General features: G+C 37.1%; 1 non-coding gene and 1 pseudogene across 1 annotated transcript; one reads left to right on the top strand and one right to left on the bottom strand.

Moving 5' to 3' along the window:
- Positions 1–600: 600 nt before the first annotated feature.
- Snw1-ps2 (SNW domain containing 1, pseudogene 2) lies at positions 601–3,542 on the top strand (annotated as a pseudogene).
- A 9,076-nt stretch (positions 3,543–12,618) lies between these two features.
- LOC120094013 (small nucleolar RNA SNORA26) lies at positions 12,619–12,734 on the bottom strand. The gene has a single exon (XR_005487706.1). It is a non-coding gene; the product is annotated as a small nucleolar RNA SNORA26 (small nucleolar RNA).
- Positions 12,735–14,837: the final 2,103 nt, after the last annotated feature.

Below are 14,837 nucleotides of genomic sequence, written 5' to 3'. Positions count from 1 at the left end.
ATACATCAGTGTAATATACTGTATAAACAAACTGAAAGAAAAAAATCACACGATCATTTCATTAGATGCTGAAAAAGACTTTGCTAAAATCCAAAATCACTTCACATTAAAAGTCTTGGAGAGATCAAGGATACAAGGTGTATACCTAAACATAACAACAGAAGTCCACAGCAAGCCAATAGCAAACACCAAACTAAATGGACAGGAACTGAAAGAAAATACACTAAAGGCATAGACAAGGCAAAGCTGTCCACTCTGCACATATATCTATTAAACAGAGTACTTCAAGCTCTAGCTTAAACAAGAAGACAACCAACCAAAGGAGATAAAGGGGATACAAATAGGAAGAGTAAGTCAAGGTATTGCTATTCCCAGATAATATCATAGCATATATAAGTGACCTTAAGATGTCTACTGGGGAATTCATAGAGCTGCTAAACACCCCCAGCAAAGTGTCTGAATACAAAATTAACTCAAAAAAATCAGTAGCCCTCTTTTATACAAACAATAAATAGAAATTTATTGGAATTCAGGGAAATAATACCCTTCATAATAGCCATAAATAATATAAAATAACTCAGTGTAACTCTAAGCTAGCAAATGAAATACCTGCATTACAAGAACTTCAAGTCTCTGACCAAAGAAATTGAAAAAGATATCAGAAGGTGTGAATATCATGCATGCTCATTGATTAGTACAATTAAAATAAGGAAATGGCCATCTTGGCAAAGGCAATCCATAGATTCAGTACAATTCCCATCAAAATTGCAACACAATCTGTTACAGACCTTGAAAAAAATTATTTCCATGTGGAAAAACAATGTTTTAGGGTAGCTAAAAACAATCCTGTACGATAACAGGACTTCTGGAGATATCACCATCCCTAATTTCAGGAAGTACTACACAACACCAGTAATAAAGACATATGGGGTTGGGTAGAAAAATAGACTGATGAATGGAATAGAGCTTAGAACTGAACACACATATGTCTGGACATATGATATTTGACAAAGAAGACAAAAAACATACTAAGAAAGGAGAAAAGAAAAGGAAAAAGAAAAGAAAGGATCCTCCACAGGTACTGTCTTATTGGATATCTCCATGTAGAAGAATGAAAACAAATCTACCTATACTACCCTTCACAAAAAAACACATCCAAGTACACCAAAGGCCTTATCATAAAACAGGACATGCTAAATCTAATAAAAAGAAAGTGGGCTAATATCCACTTACCAGTGAGTGCATACTATAAGTGTTCTTTTGTGACTGGGTTACCTCACTCAAGATGATATTTTCTAGATCCATCTATCTGCCTAAAAATTTCATGAAGTATTGATTTTAATAGCTGAGTAGTACTCCATTGTGAAAATGTACCACATTTGCTATATCTATTCCTCTCTTGAAGGACATCTGGGTTCTTTCCAGCTTCTGGCTATTATACGTAAGGCTGCTATGAATTAAGTTGAGCATGTGTCTTTGTTGTATGTTGGAGCATCTTTTGGGTTTATGTCCAGGAGAGGTATAGCTGTGTCCTCAAGCAGCACTGTGTTCAATTTCCTGAGGAACCTCCAGATTGATTTCCAGAGTGGTTGTACCATCTTGCAATCCCACCAATGGAGGAGTGTTCCTCTTTCTCCACATCCTCACCAGCACCTGCTGTCAACTGAGTTTTTAATCTTAGCCATTTTGACTGGTGTGAGGTGGAACCTCTATGTGTTTTGATTTGCATTTCTCTGACAACTAAGGATATTGAACATTCATTTAGGTACTTCTTGGCCGTTCAATATTCCTCAGTTGAGAATTTTTGTTTAGCTCTGTACCCCATCCCATTTTTCACTAGGATTGTTTGGTTCTCTGGAGTCTAACTTCTGGAGTTCTTTATATATATTAGATATTAGCCTTCTATCATATGTAGGATTGGTTAAGATCTTTTCCCAATCTGTGGATTGCCATTTTATCTTATTGACAGTGTCCTTTGCCTTACAGAAACTTTGCAATTTTATGAGGTCCCATTTATTGATTCTTGATCTTAGAGCATAAGCCATTGGTGTTCTGTTCAGGAAATTTTCCCCTGTGCCTTAGTATTCAAGGCTCTTTCTCACTTTCTCTTCTATTAGGTTGAGTGTACCTGGCTTTATGTAGAGGGCTTTGATCCACTTGGACTTGAGGTTTGAACAAAAAGTATAAGAATGGGTCAATTTGCATTCTTCTAAGCTTTGATTTATACATTTCTGATTTCTCACGTAAATGATTTAACATTGTCCTCAGTAGTCTCTTTTATTTGCCATTACCATAGAATCCCAGTCTACCTCAAGAAATATCCTCCTCTTTCTTTTGTTGGTGTGGTGATTTGATTATGCTTGGGACAGTGTATGGATAGGAATGTGTGGCTTTGTTGGATGAGGTGTGCCACTCTGAAAGCAGGGCTTTCGAATATATATATATATATATATATATATATATATATATATATATATATATATATATATATCCAGAATTGAGATAAACAGGGTTATTTGAATGGTGAAAATGCAGAAAGACTGATTGGAGACTCTGAGATTCAAGATGAATAAGAAAATTCCCAGGGGACCACATTCTCCTTTGCACCTGTAATGCACTCTCCTATTCCGAAGATGACTAGAAAAGAATAGCAAGAGTGGAAAGATACCACCTTGTGTTTCCAAATGGAAGAATTGAAAGGGTTATACTATTCCATTGGATAAATAGGTGGCTGGGGATGAAAGAGAACTGCAGCCTACACATATACATGGAAATTTTGTGAAACTGACTGAGGCCCTAAACCTTGCTGATCAGAAGCTGTAGAAATGCAGCCCCAAATGGAGAAAAAAATAGCTCATAAGAAAAGGAGAATCAGGAAGAGAAACTTAGAGAAATGGCCCAGAAAGTAAGAAAAAGAATACCCATATGAGAAAAGAAGATGGAGAGGTCCCTGAAAGGGATGAAATCTGTCATGACAGGTGAAAAGAGAGGCGGCACTGCCAGAACCTTTCCAGGTTCTGATAAGTTTTGATCTGATAAGAGGTCAAAACTACAGAGAAATGAAAATCGAGTGTCAACAAAGTCATTGCTCTTTTTATGCCCAATCATCAAATGTCCAATGAAGTTCAGTATGAAAAGGCTTTTCAAAAGATATGCACAGGGTTTGCGGGTGGAGAAGATGGAAGTTACAATGTTTATGACCATCCCAGGAGAGGTGGGAAAGATATGGCTCAGAATATCAGTAAAAATCTGGACAAGAACATACATGGTGATAACCTGGAAACCAGGATAAAAACTAGCATGTTTGTTCTTGATAAGGCATTTTCTGGTTCAGACCATAGACAGGGGGCTGGGAAGGAATCTGAGGAAGATCGTTTTGTTTGGACAAGTTTTTGGAAGAAGCAAAACAGCAGGGTGGGTCTAAAAGACTCTCCAAAAGTAGCCACCCCAGGGAACATGAGCATGAATGCAAGAAGCAAAGGAAGGAGTATATAGGCCTCTTGAAACTGAAGCTGACATACAGCAGAAGATTGCCTGTCTAGCTTCTCTGAGAGAAGATGCACCTAACCCTGGAAACACTCGAGACCCCAGAGAGTGGGGTGGCCTGGTGGGGTGGGCTGTGGTAGTGGGGAATGGGGACATCTTCTTGGAGACAAGAAGGAGGAGGAATGGATGAGGAACTATTGGAGGTCAGACAGGGAGGGATATAAGGCCTGAACTGTAAAAAAAAAAAAAAAAACAGATTGAAGATACAAAAAAATTTTTGACCGGCTGGTTTGGTTTCTTGGTGCTTAGCTTCTTCAATATATATATATTGAGCCATTGGAGTTCTGTTTAGGAAATTTCCCCCAGTTCCAGTGAGTTTGAGACTCTTTCCTCCTTTCTCTTCTCTTAGATTCAGTGTGTCTGCTTTTAGATTGGGGTCTTTGATCCACTTGGACTTGAGCTTAGTTCAGGAAAATTGGGATATAGAACCAAATGGAGAATTCACAACAGAGGAATCTCAAATGTCTGAAAAGCACTTAGAGAAATGTTCAAAGTCCTTAGTGAACAGGGAATTTCAAATCAAAATGAGCCTGAAATTCTACCTTATACCAATCACAATGACCAAAATCAAAACCTCAGGTGACAGCACATATTGGCAAGTATGTGGAAAAAGAGGTACACTCCTACATTGCCGGTAGAATTGCAAACTGGTACAACCACTCTGGAAATCAATCCGAAGGATCATCAAAGAATTGGAAAGAGCACTACCTGAAGAACCAGCTATACCATTCTTGGGTGTACACCCAAAAGGCACTCTACCATGACACAGGGACATATGTTCATAGCAGCCTTATTTGTGATAGCCAGAAGCTGGAAACAATCCAGATGACCCACAACAGAAGAATGAATACAGAACATGTGGTTCATTTACACAACAGAATACTACCCAACTATTGAGCTGGACATCATGAGTTTTGCAGGCAAATGGAAGGAACTAGAAAATATCATCCCAAAGAGGCAACTCAGTACTCACTAATAAGTGGTCATTAGTCAAAGAAGTACAGAATGCCCAGGATACAATCCACAGAACTCAAGAACGTTAACAAGCAAAAGGGCCCAAGTGAGGATGCCTCAATTGCACTTGGGAGGGAGCAGAAAACAATCATGGGGGTGGAAGAGGGAGAAAAGGTCATGGGTAGGAAACAGGACAGGGAATGGTAGAGGAGAACCTGATCAGGTAGGAGGGGTGGGAACAGGACTGAAGCCCTAAGAGCCAGCAGAAAGAGTGGAAACAGGTAACCTCAGGATGTAGGAAATGGGGTGACCAGCTTGAATGTACCAGAGACATGGTAGGGGAGAGACTCTCAGGACTCAAAGGGAGAAACCTTAGATGAGATGCCCATCAGAGGTGAGAAGGAACTTGTAGATTCTACCTCCAGTATAAATATAGGACATCAATTAAAGGGATGAGGTTGACATGCCATAGTCAAAAACTCTGACCTAAATTGTTCCTATCTGAAAGAACTGCAAGGAGAAAATGGAGAAGAGCCTGAGAAAAAGGAAGTCAAGTGACAGGCCCAAATTGAGATCCAGCTCATGGGGAGGCTCCAATGTGTGACACTGTTACTAATGCTGTGGTGTGCTTACAAACAGAAGCCTAACATGACTGCCTTGTGAAAGGCCCAAGAAGCAGCTGAAAAATTTAGATGCAGATATTTACACCCAACCAGTGGACAGAAGCTGGTGACCCTTATGGTTGAATTAGGGAAAACCCGGAAGAAGTTTGGAGGATGTTGACATTGTAGGAAGACCAGCAGTCTCAACTAACCTGAGATCTCTAAGAAACTGAGTAACATACCAGGCAGCATACCCCAGCTGATATGAGGCCCCTAACCCATGCATAGCAGAGGATGGCCTAGTCTGGACTCTGGGCCCCAGAAGTGGGAAGGTGCAGTGGGGTAGGTCTGGGGGTGAGTGGGGACATCCTCTTGGAGACAGGAGGAGGAGGTATGGGATGAGGAAGTTCAACTGCATACTGGGAGAGGGATAAAAACTGTACTGTAAAAAAGGATTAAACAATAAAAGCAATTTTAAAAGTAGAAAGAAAAACACACAAACAATAAATAAAGGCAAGGAAATATGGAAGAGTGAATGAGAAGATTCTAAGAGCCAGGGGACCAGAAAATTTGCTGAGATTCTGTCTGGTTGAAATCACAGAGAAATTTTCTCCATGATACTCCTGTAATATAATTTTGTAACAAGGATAACACCAGTGGATGTTCTACTGCGTGGAGGAGAAATCTCACAAGGTCCCACACCTAGACAATAACTACACTTAACTAAGAAATGTTGACAGCAGGAGAAGTAGTTTTCTAGTAATTACAGATTTAATGAAAAGACAAACAAACAAAAATACAAAAACAAAAAAACAAAAACAAAAAAATAACAAATATCCAGCTTCATTTGCCAACCATAACAGACTTCCTGCAGTAGACTATATTCATATAATAGAGAGATTTCAGTGTTGAACATACAATGATATTTGAATCAGTTCACATGAAAAAGAGCTTTCTATAATTTCAAATTTAAAAAGAAACAATCTAATTATGTTAGAAGAACCTAGCATTATAGAAAATTGAAAACAAGAGAAAATATCAGAAGGCTAAAAGTTTGTGAATTGGAGAGATAGACGAGTGGTTAAGAGCAACTGCTGTGATTGAAATGAACCTGGATTACACTGCAGCATCTACGTGGTAGTTCACAGCCGTCAGTAACTCCAGATCTGATGGCTTTTCTCACAGTCACCAGGTTCACATGAGGTACATGCACATACATGACAGCCAAAAAGAAATTCACACACATAAAATTAAAACTAAGTCTTAAACATATTTTTTGCAGACACTAAAAAAAGGTACAGATGCTGCATTTTAGCAGAGTAAATGCAGGTAAAGCTTATGTTCACATGGTGATAACTGGGCTTATTTGCTTTTAATCCTTTAATGATCTTATTAAATATGCACCCGGACCTATCTCTTTATGGTCGTTAGTTTTATTTTTTATATTTCAATATCATTTTCCTTTTTTTAACCATCTTCATCACAGAGCTATTTTTTATGGAAACCACTTGTGCTCACAAAGGGATTGTTTTTGCCTTTGAGATGCAATCTTGCAAGGGTCTATTTGAATTAAGCTCTGGATGAGTGGTCTTTGATTGCCAGTTGTTGTTGAACTGACAAGAATGTTGCAGGTAAAAACCATCATTTTCTACTCAACATGATTTGATATTTTCTCCTACATGTAGCCTTAAGCAAATTTAGAGCAAGTTTTTTTTAAAAAGACCTCCGTACAAGCAAAAGAGCATTCACTAATATTAAGACTGATCTTTTTAACTGAGTGTTTTAATAAATTGATAGAATCAACCACATTCTTCCTTATTTATAGGTGTTACAATCATGCTACCTTACATGTTATCACTAAGGTGGCATGTTCATATTAAAACACGAAGTTCAGCTATATCACACAAATGTTAAATATTGCTTTATATAATACTGCATTGAATAGTAAATAGAAATTTATTTACTATCCACAACATCCTGGTCTACTCCTACTTTTAAAAATACCGTTTTGTCACCAAAGAAACCACCTAGTTTCAGAGCTAGAAGTTTACAGCAGCTCGTGTTCTATAAAGGCTCCATATAGACAACAAGTTTCCAGCAGTAAACATCTTGTATTATCTGCTTATAGATGTTAAGATTTTGTTCAGGCATTCTTGGTCAATTCTTTTTAAAGAAGTATCATTTAAGTCTGTGTTTGTGTGTGTGTGTGTGTGTGTGTGTGTGTGTGTGCGCGCGTGCGCGCGCGTGCAGGTATGTATGATATAGGATGAAAGTGACAATGAAATCATTATTTTTATTTTTCCCCAAGATGGTTTCTCTGTGTACCCTTTGCTGTCATAGAACTCACTGTATAAAACAGGCTGACCTGGGACACAAAGAGACCCACCAGCCTCTATCTCCAGAGTCCTGGGATTAAAGACATGTAGCACATCCACCCAGTCCTGGCAATGAAGTCTTATGACCACTATGGTCAAAGAGATATAGGGAGAATTGGGCAATACTACAAACAAATATATTTTGTTCAAGACAACAAACTGACACAGCTTTGTTACAAGGAAGAGAAAAAGGAAGGTAGATGAGAAAAATAATTATATTTATCTGTCTGGAGATTGCAAGTACAAGATCACAGTACAGTATAAATATGTACTAGTATCTTCATTCAGGTTGTAAATCACCTTTGCCTTGAATCATCACAAGACTGAAAGAGGTTGCAAAAGCTTTCTCTTGTTCTCTTGTATAAACTCACTTATCCTATCATGAAAACTTCTCTTATGGGGGCAGAATTCCTGTCTCTAACACCTTGAAACTTAAGGTAAGGACTTGAGCTATGAATTCCAGAGAATACAAATAGTCAAGCTCTATACAAGGGTACAACACTAACACAATATTCTGAGCATAAATTTTTGAACCAAACTGTAAATCAGATTTCCTGATATAAAAGAGACATTATTGTTTTCATAAGGTTAATAATTTATTAAGAAGACTGCATAATTGTCAATAAATTATTACTTTGAAAACCCCAATTTAGGTTTTCTGTTTTACTGGTTTCTTTTTTAAAGATTCAAATAATAGGACTGTTCTTGTCAAGCTGTTTTTTTGTTTGATGGAGTTAATCATGTTTTATACTTAAATATGTAAGACAAAATAATTTAATGATAAATTTGTTTATGTAATATAAAAGTTCTGCAGAGCTAAAGATATGTATCACATAGTTATAGAAAATTATTTTATTATACTAAAATATTAATTAACATTACTTAAAATCATCAGCAATGTTACTTTAAAATAGCTTTAGACTATCTATACCTGATAATGCTTCCTAGGTAATTTAAGTATTGTGTTTTACTCTTTTTTAGGTGACATGTAGCATTGTATAGTGTCCTGAAATTCAAAACTAATTCTTATTTTTAAGAAATTAAACCAAAATTCAGTCTTCTTTAATGCTACACTCCAAGAAATACTAATGATTCATATTTTATACAAGTAGTACAAATTAGGAACTTGAATAATATTTATGTGAATAAATATTTACAAATTCCTTCTAATAATATACATTTCTTTAATTTGAGAAGTTAAGCTTATCATTAAGAAAATGAACATACTTATCAATGTTATCTGTAAAGTCTATATTTCTATTAGAAAATTTAATCTATCAATAACAAAATTCCACGGAAGGATATTTTATAAAGGTAATTTTATAAGCCATTTCTTCAAACTGTTATCCACCATTCAACAATCCCATAATGTATTGATATTTAAGACAACAGTAAGGCCTAGTAAGGCCTAGGTACTGAGTAGTCTATTATTCATTTCTGTATTTTCTTTGTACCCCATGTGGAATGATCTCTATATGATATAGAAGCAATTTTTTACATCTATTTATGCTCTTTCATTAATTTTGTAGTTAAAACTTTACAGGACACTATGCATTGCCTGTTTTTATCAGAGGACATGTAAAATTCTTATCTTTCAAAACTTTTGTCATCATTATTCACAGCAGAGAGATCATGGGAATGTAGAGGAGATAAGAAGAATAATGGGTTAAAAAAAGAATTGTATTTCATGATGTAATACATTAAATGGTAGAAACAATAGCTCAACTACTAAGAAATAAATGCTAAGGGGTTGGGGATTTAGCTCAGTGGTAGAGTGCTTGCCTAGGAAGCGCAAGGCCCTGGGTTCAGTCCCCAGCTCCAAAAAAAAAAAAAAAAAAAAAAAAAAGAACCAAAGAAATAAATGCTAAGCTTTGTTATGAAGCATTATAGTAAAGAAATCTAGAGGAAGGTATACACATGTGTGCACACATGCACGCAGGTATACATATACTCCTAATGTAACAAATGAAGATACACTTCTGTTAAACAACTTACTATGGTTCAGAGGACCACTATTTAAAATGAAACTTGTAGTTAATGGAATATTCAAATCAGCTAATGAGATGATGATATGGAAATATGCTAAACTTTCCAGACTGCCAGGAATGCCTAACCAAACTGAGAAGTTGGCAACAATCACATTGCTGTGTAAAAAGCATCATTCTTAGCACCATGAAACATTATGCAACAAGTGAGGCCTGCGTGATTAAGATACTAAAGTGAATCCTCTCTAGATGTTTCAATGAATATCTTTTATACCACAAATTCTAGCATAAAGACTATTGCTAACTTTGATCAAGTATAATATGAAATGGTGAAGAAATAAGATAAAATATTAAGGGCCCCACTTCCTTTTTCAGACTTAGCAGCTCACACAGGAAACATGATAAACAGTAAAATTTATTCACATAAATGACAGCATGTATCAGTGTGAGAGATAGTTGCGTTGAATAGTTTTACATCAACTTGACAGAAGTTAAAGTCATCTGAGAGGTGGGAAACTCAACTGAGAAATGCCTTGATATGACTGGGTTGTAGACAAGCATTTTGGGTATTTTCTTAATTAATGATTGATGGGGAAAGTCCCAAACCATTGTGTGTAGGGCCATCACTGGATGGTGGTACTGGGTTCTATAAGAAGCAGGCTGAGCAAGCCAGAGGGAGAAAAGCAGTAAGCAGCACTCTTGTTTCCATGTCATCTGCTTCAGTGATTAACACCAGACCAGAACCACTAACCTAAAATGTTTACTTTGCTGGGACAATGATTATGGGTGAGCTGGGGCTGAAGAGTCAGCTGTGATTAAGAAGAGACCAATATTATTGAGTTGGAGTCTTCTGGGGAGTTGTTCCTAAGAGTGAGCTTCTCTTGAGAGAGAAAATATGTTATAGAGACTGCCTACATTGTATCTTGAGCTGACAGCTGAATTTGGTAAATCTGAGTCTTCTAGATGATACCGATTTTGACGGCATGAAAAGGTATGGAGAACAGATGAGACTTGGCACTGTGAGAGACCAGAGTATCACCACAGACGTGGTGCCTGTGCAGCCTCAGTAGCAGTTGAAAGCCCAGGACTGATGGGATCATGAAAAGAAGTTGAGGCTTTGGCATCATGAAATTGTCCAGGAAAGTTTATTGGTGAAACCTCAGCATAGGTGCAGAAAATGGATTGAACACCAAGGGCCTGGAGCAGTAATAAAGTAGAGCGACCTGAGGCCCAGAAGACAATCTCTGTGTGCTGAAGAGGGCAGAGCAACAAGAGGGACCCAAGCCCAAAAGATTGTGAGTGGATCTCAGACATTGGGCATTGAGTTATTTATATATACTGTTGCAATTTTGCTCTGATTGTGACTTGTGGCCTGGTTCTTTCCTGATATAAACAGAGGCAGATGCTTACAGCCAATCATTGAACTAAGAATGGGGTCCCCAAAGGAGCAGTTAGAGAAAGGACTGAAGTACGCGAAGGGGTTTCAAACCCATAGGAAGAACAATAATATCAACCAACCAGACCCCCCCCCTCCAGAGCTCCCAGGGACTAAACCACCATCCCAAGACTACACAGGAATGGACCTATGACTCCATCTGCATATGTAGCAGAGGATGGCCTTGTTGGGCATAAATGGGAGGAGAAGCTCTTGGTCCTGTCAAGGCTCATTGCCTCAGTGTAGGGGAATGTCATGATGGGGAGGTGGGATGGAGTGGGTGGGTGGGTGGGTTGGTGAGGGAAAACCCTCATAGAAACAAGGGGAGAAGAGATGGGATAGTGAGTTTCTGGAGGGAAAACCGGGAAAGGGGATAACATTTCAAATGTAAATTTAAATAGAAATAAACAACATACACAGAATTAGTCATTGAAATTATGGAAAAAAGAGAGTATATTCACCTTCTCAAACTTCTACCTCTCAAATACATACTTAGTTAGTCGTAGAAGAAATAATTACTGATTTAATCGAGTAATGGGGACATGGAAACACGTGCTACCTGATGGGAACTGAGGACAGAGCACGGCATCATTCTAGGAAATCTCTATCAAAGACGCAGAACTCATACCTCGTCTTTCAGGAGCACATCTTACACCCACTTCAAAGGTAATTCAGAGAACAGTTGTTTCAGAAGTAAATCTTTTCAAGTGACAAAGTCATGAAAACTAAGGAAAGACTGGAGAAATGTTCAATCTGTAAGAATTTAAAGAGAAATAAATCACTTCTAAATGTCATTTACGAACCCCTGATAAATTTTTGCCATTCATATAAATATATTTAAATATATTAAAAATGAAGTTAGAAAGTAATGAATTTAATCTTTAATTTTTAAAGGATCTCACAGGTGAGATTTTGAACTTTTAAAAAGATTTCAAATTCTTAAAGAGATGAGCTATATTTAATGGTCTGACCTTTTAATGGGTTTGAATTTGTAACATCTATCAGACTCCTAAAGATATTTATGGGTTTTTTTGTTTTTTCTTTTCTTTTCTTTTTTTTCAGAGCTGGGGACTGAACCCAGGGCCTTGCACTTGCTAGGCAAGCGCTCTACCACTGAGCCAAATCCCCAACCCCAATAGTTATGTTTTTAATGGGAAAACTTGGGAATGAGTGAAAAGGGAAAAGTTGGGGCTTAATGGTGATATGTTTGGACAAGTTAACAAGAGGTACACTGTGCAGAATAGTTTTATATCAACTTCACACAAGGTAAAGTCATAAAAAGGAGGGAATCTTAGTTAAAAAATGTTTTCTTCAGCTTATGCTATAGTCAGTCTGCAAGAGTATTTGCTTAATGATTAATGGGGAGGGCCTAGACCATTGGGAGTGATACCATTCCCGGGATTGTGTCCCTTGTTTCTATGAGAAAGCAGGCTGAGCAGGCCAGTAAGCAGCACCCCTTCATGTCCTCTGCATCAGCCCCTGCCTCTAGGTTTTAACTCTGAATTCTGGTCCTGAGCTCTTCCTGTGAAGGATTCCAATGTGGAAGTGGGAGCCTAATAAGCCTCATCATCCCTGTCTTGCTTTTGGTTATGGTTTTATTACAGTAATAGTAACCCCAGGACAACACTATTTTGTCAAAGAGATTGAATTCACATTGTCTTGATATGTAAAACAACAACAATGGACCAGAAGGTGTGCAGATTCTCCACTTTTTTTTTTTCATCTGTGACTCCAGACAGGATCCAAAGAGGAGGTGCATTTTTCCTCTCTGGGTTTTATGGAGACTTCCTTTACCCTTCTGTGTTAGCCTCCAGATTCTCCACTTTGACTAAACTATTCTATAACCCAAACATTTCCATTTAACTCTAGATGTGTGCATCACCTAAATTGCTATTTTAACACAGCCAAAAGTTGAAATCATCATGTAGCTTAGGTAAAATGCTACTGTTCCAAAACCAAGGAGATATTTTATAGCACAATATGATCTGCTATAAAGCAACACAAAAAGAATGAAATTGTAATCACATGTTCTCTCAGTTCCATGGAGGTATTGTGTAAAATTGGATGCAATGAGTGTGTCTACCATTTGAAGGATTAGGAGTGACTTTTCTGAAAAAAACAAAAAGACCTATAAAGCACCAGTTACAATAGATGAAGATACAAAATGAACAACATGAAGTACTCTAGAAATTTCTATTGAGAAATTGGAAAAAAAGTATTTGAGAGTATTTGAGATAAATTATGAAACAAATATTTAATATTCACTAATGATTAAATCTATACTGAGAAAATAAACATTGTTAATTTTCCAGATCTGTGGCTAGTGTTTGCAACTCATGCAAAAGCCCCAGCTCTCTGAGCTGACACATACAGAACAAACACAGTCACCATGTAATTAAGAATTGCTAAGATTTCCTGACATTCCTAAATGGCAGGAAAGCATAATCAATATTCTTTACTAGGTGATCATATGCCAACATAGACACTAGTTAGTCACACTCTTAAAAGCTGAAAAAAATGTCTGAAAATTCACAAAAGCTGAAAATATCTAGAGATTCTAAAAGTATATATGGCCAAAGCAATGGGACTTGATTTTGAACAAATTAAAGCTACTGAAATGGACCCTACCTCAGGATTTGGCACCCAAATAAAACCAAAGAGAGCTGTGCTAGAATCTGTTCATAAACTTTTTGGCTAACAAAAGAAAGCTTGTTGGATAAAAACATTGAAAAACCTAGAGTGTAAGTTTAAGACAAAAAAAAACCCCAAAAGTTATATCATGAATATATGTTTATTGCAAAGAAATATTGCTGGTGCAACATTAAATATTAATGCTAGGTTTTAAAAAATGTATTCATACTATTCAGTCAAATATCAAAGTGAAACCTTGATAAAATAAAATATTTATATATAAATAAAAGTGTCCATAAAGGGATTGAAAGTTTATCCTTGCATCTGTCACCTTACACTACAACAGAAAGCTGTCACCGTTGCAAAAGCCTACTTTCTTCAAGGAAATAAGATTTTAAACCTCACACAAAGGTTTCTGGTAGTAAAACAGAACAGCAAAATAAGGGTTTGATATTTTTGCTCATTTAGAAACCACTAATCGTTTATGATTTAAATTCATAGGGAAATTTAAATTATGTAAATTATGTAATCATTTATTTATTCATACAATTATGATTTATTATGAATTCTGAAAGCCAGCAGTCTTTTTTTTTATTAACTTGAGTATTTCTTATATACATTTCGAGTGTTATTCCCTTTCCCGGTTTCCGGGCAAACATCCCCCTGCCCCCTCCCCTTCCTTATGGGTGTTCCCCTCCCAACCCTCCCCCCATTGTCGCCCTCCCCCCAACAGTCTAGTTCACTGGGGTTCAGTCTTAGCAGGACCCAGGGCTTCCCCTTCCGCTGGTGCTCTTACTAGGATTATCATTGCTACCTATGAGGTCAGAGTCCAGGGTCAGTCGATGTATAGTCTTTAGGTAGTGGCTTAGTCCCTGGAAGCTCTGGTTGAAAGCCAGCAGTCTTAAAGACTATCTATTATATATGTATATAATATATCATATATATTATATATATATAATCTCCCTGGTCTTCTTAAGTTTACACAATCAACCTGGAAGAATTAAAATAAGAATGTTAATAACCAAAAGTGTTTCAGTTATGGACTTGGAGTGGGTCAGTGAAATAGAATATGTATTGTCCTAGGTTTGACTTCAAGAGCATACACACACACACACACACACACACACACACGCACACATGCACACACACACATACACACACACACATACACACACAGAAGGATTGGTGATGATTACAATGAAGAAGATAAATCAGGGTACAACAACAGGGACATATTTATATTATTCCCTTAGCAATGATGAAAAATGCTTTTGGGAGACATAAAAAAAAGTACATGTGAAGCAAATTT

Source organism: Rattus norvegicus, chromosome 7 (genome assembly GCF_036323735.1).
Source record: "Rattus norvegicus strain BN/NHsdMcwi chromosome 7, GRCr8, whole genome shotgun sequence".
Lineage (NCBI taxonomy): Eukaryota > Metazoa > Chordata > Mammalia > Rodentia > Muridae > Rattus > Rattus norvegicus.
This window is presented reverse-complemented; position numbering and strand designations above follow the sequence as displayed.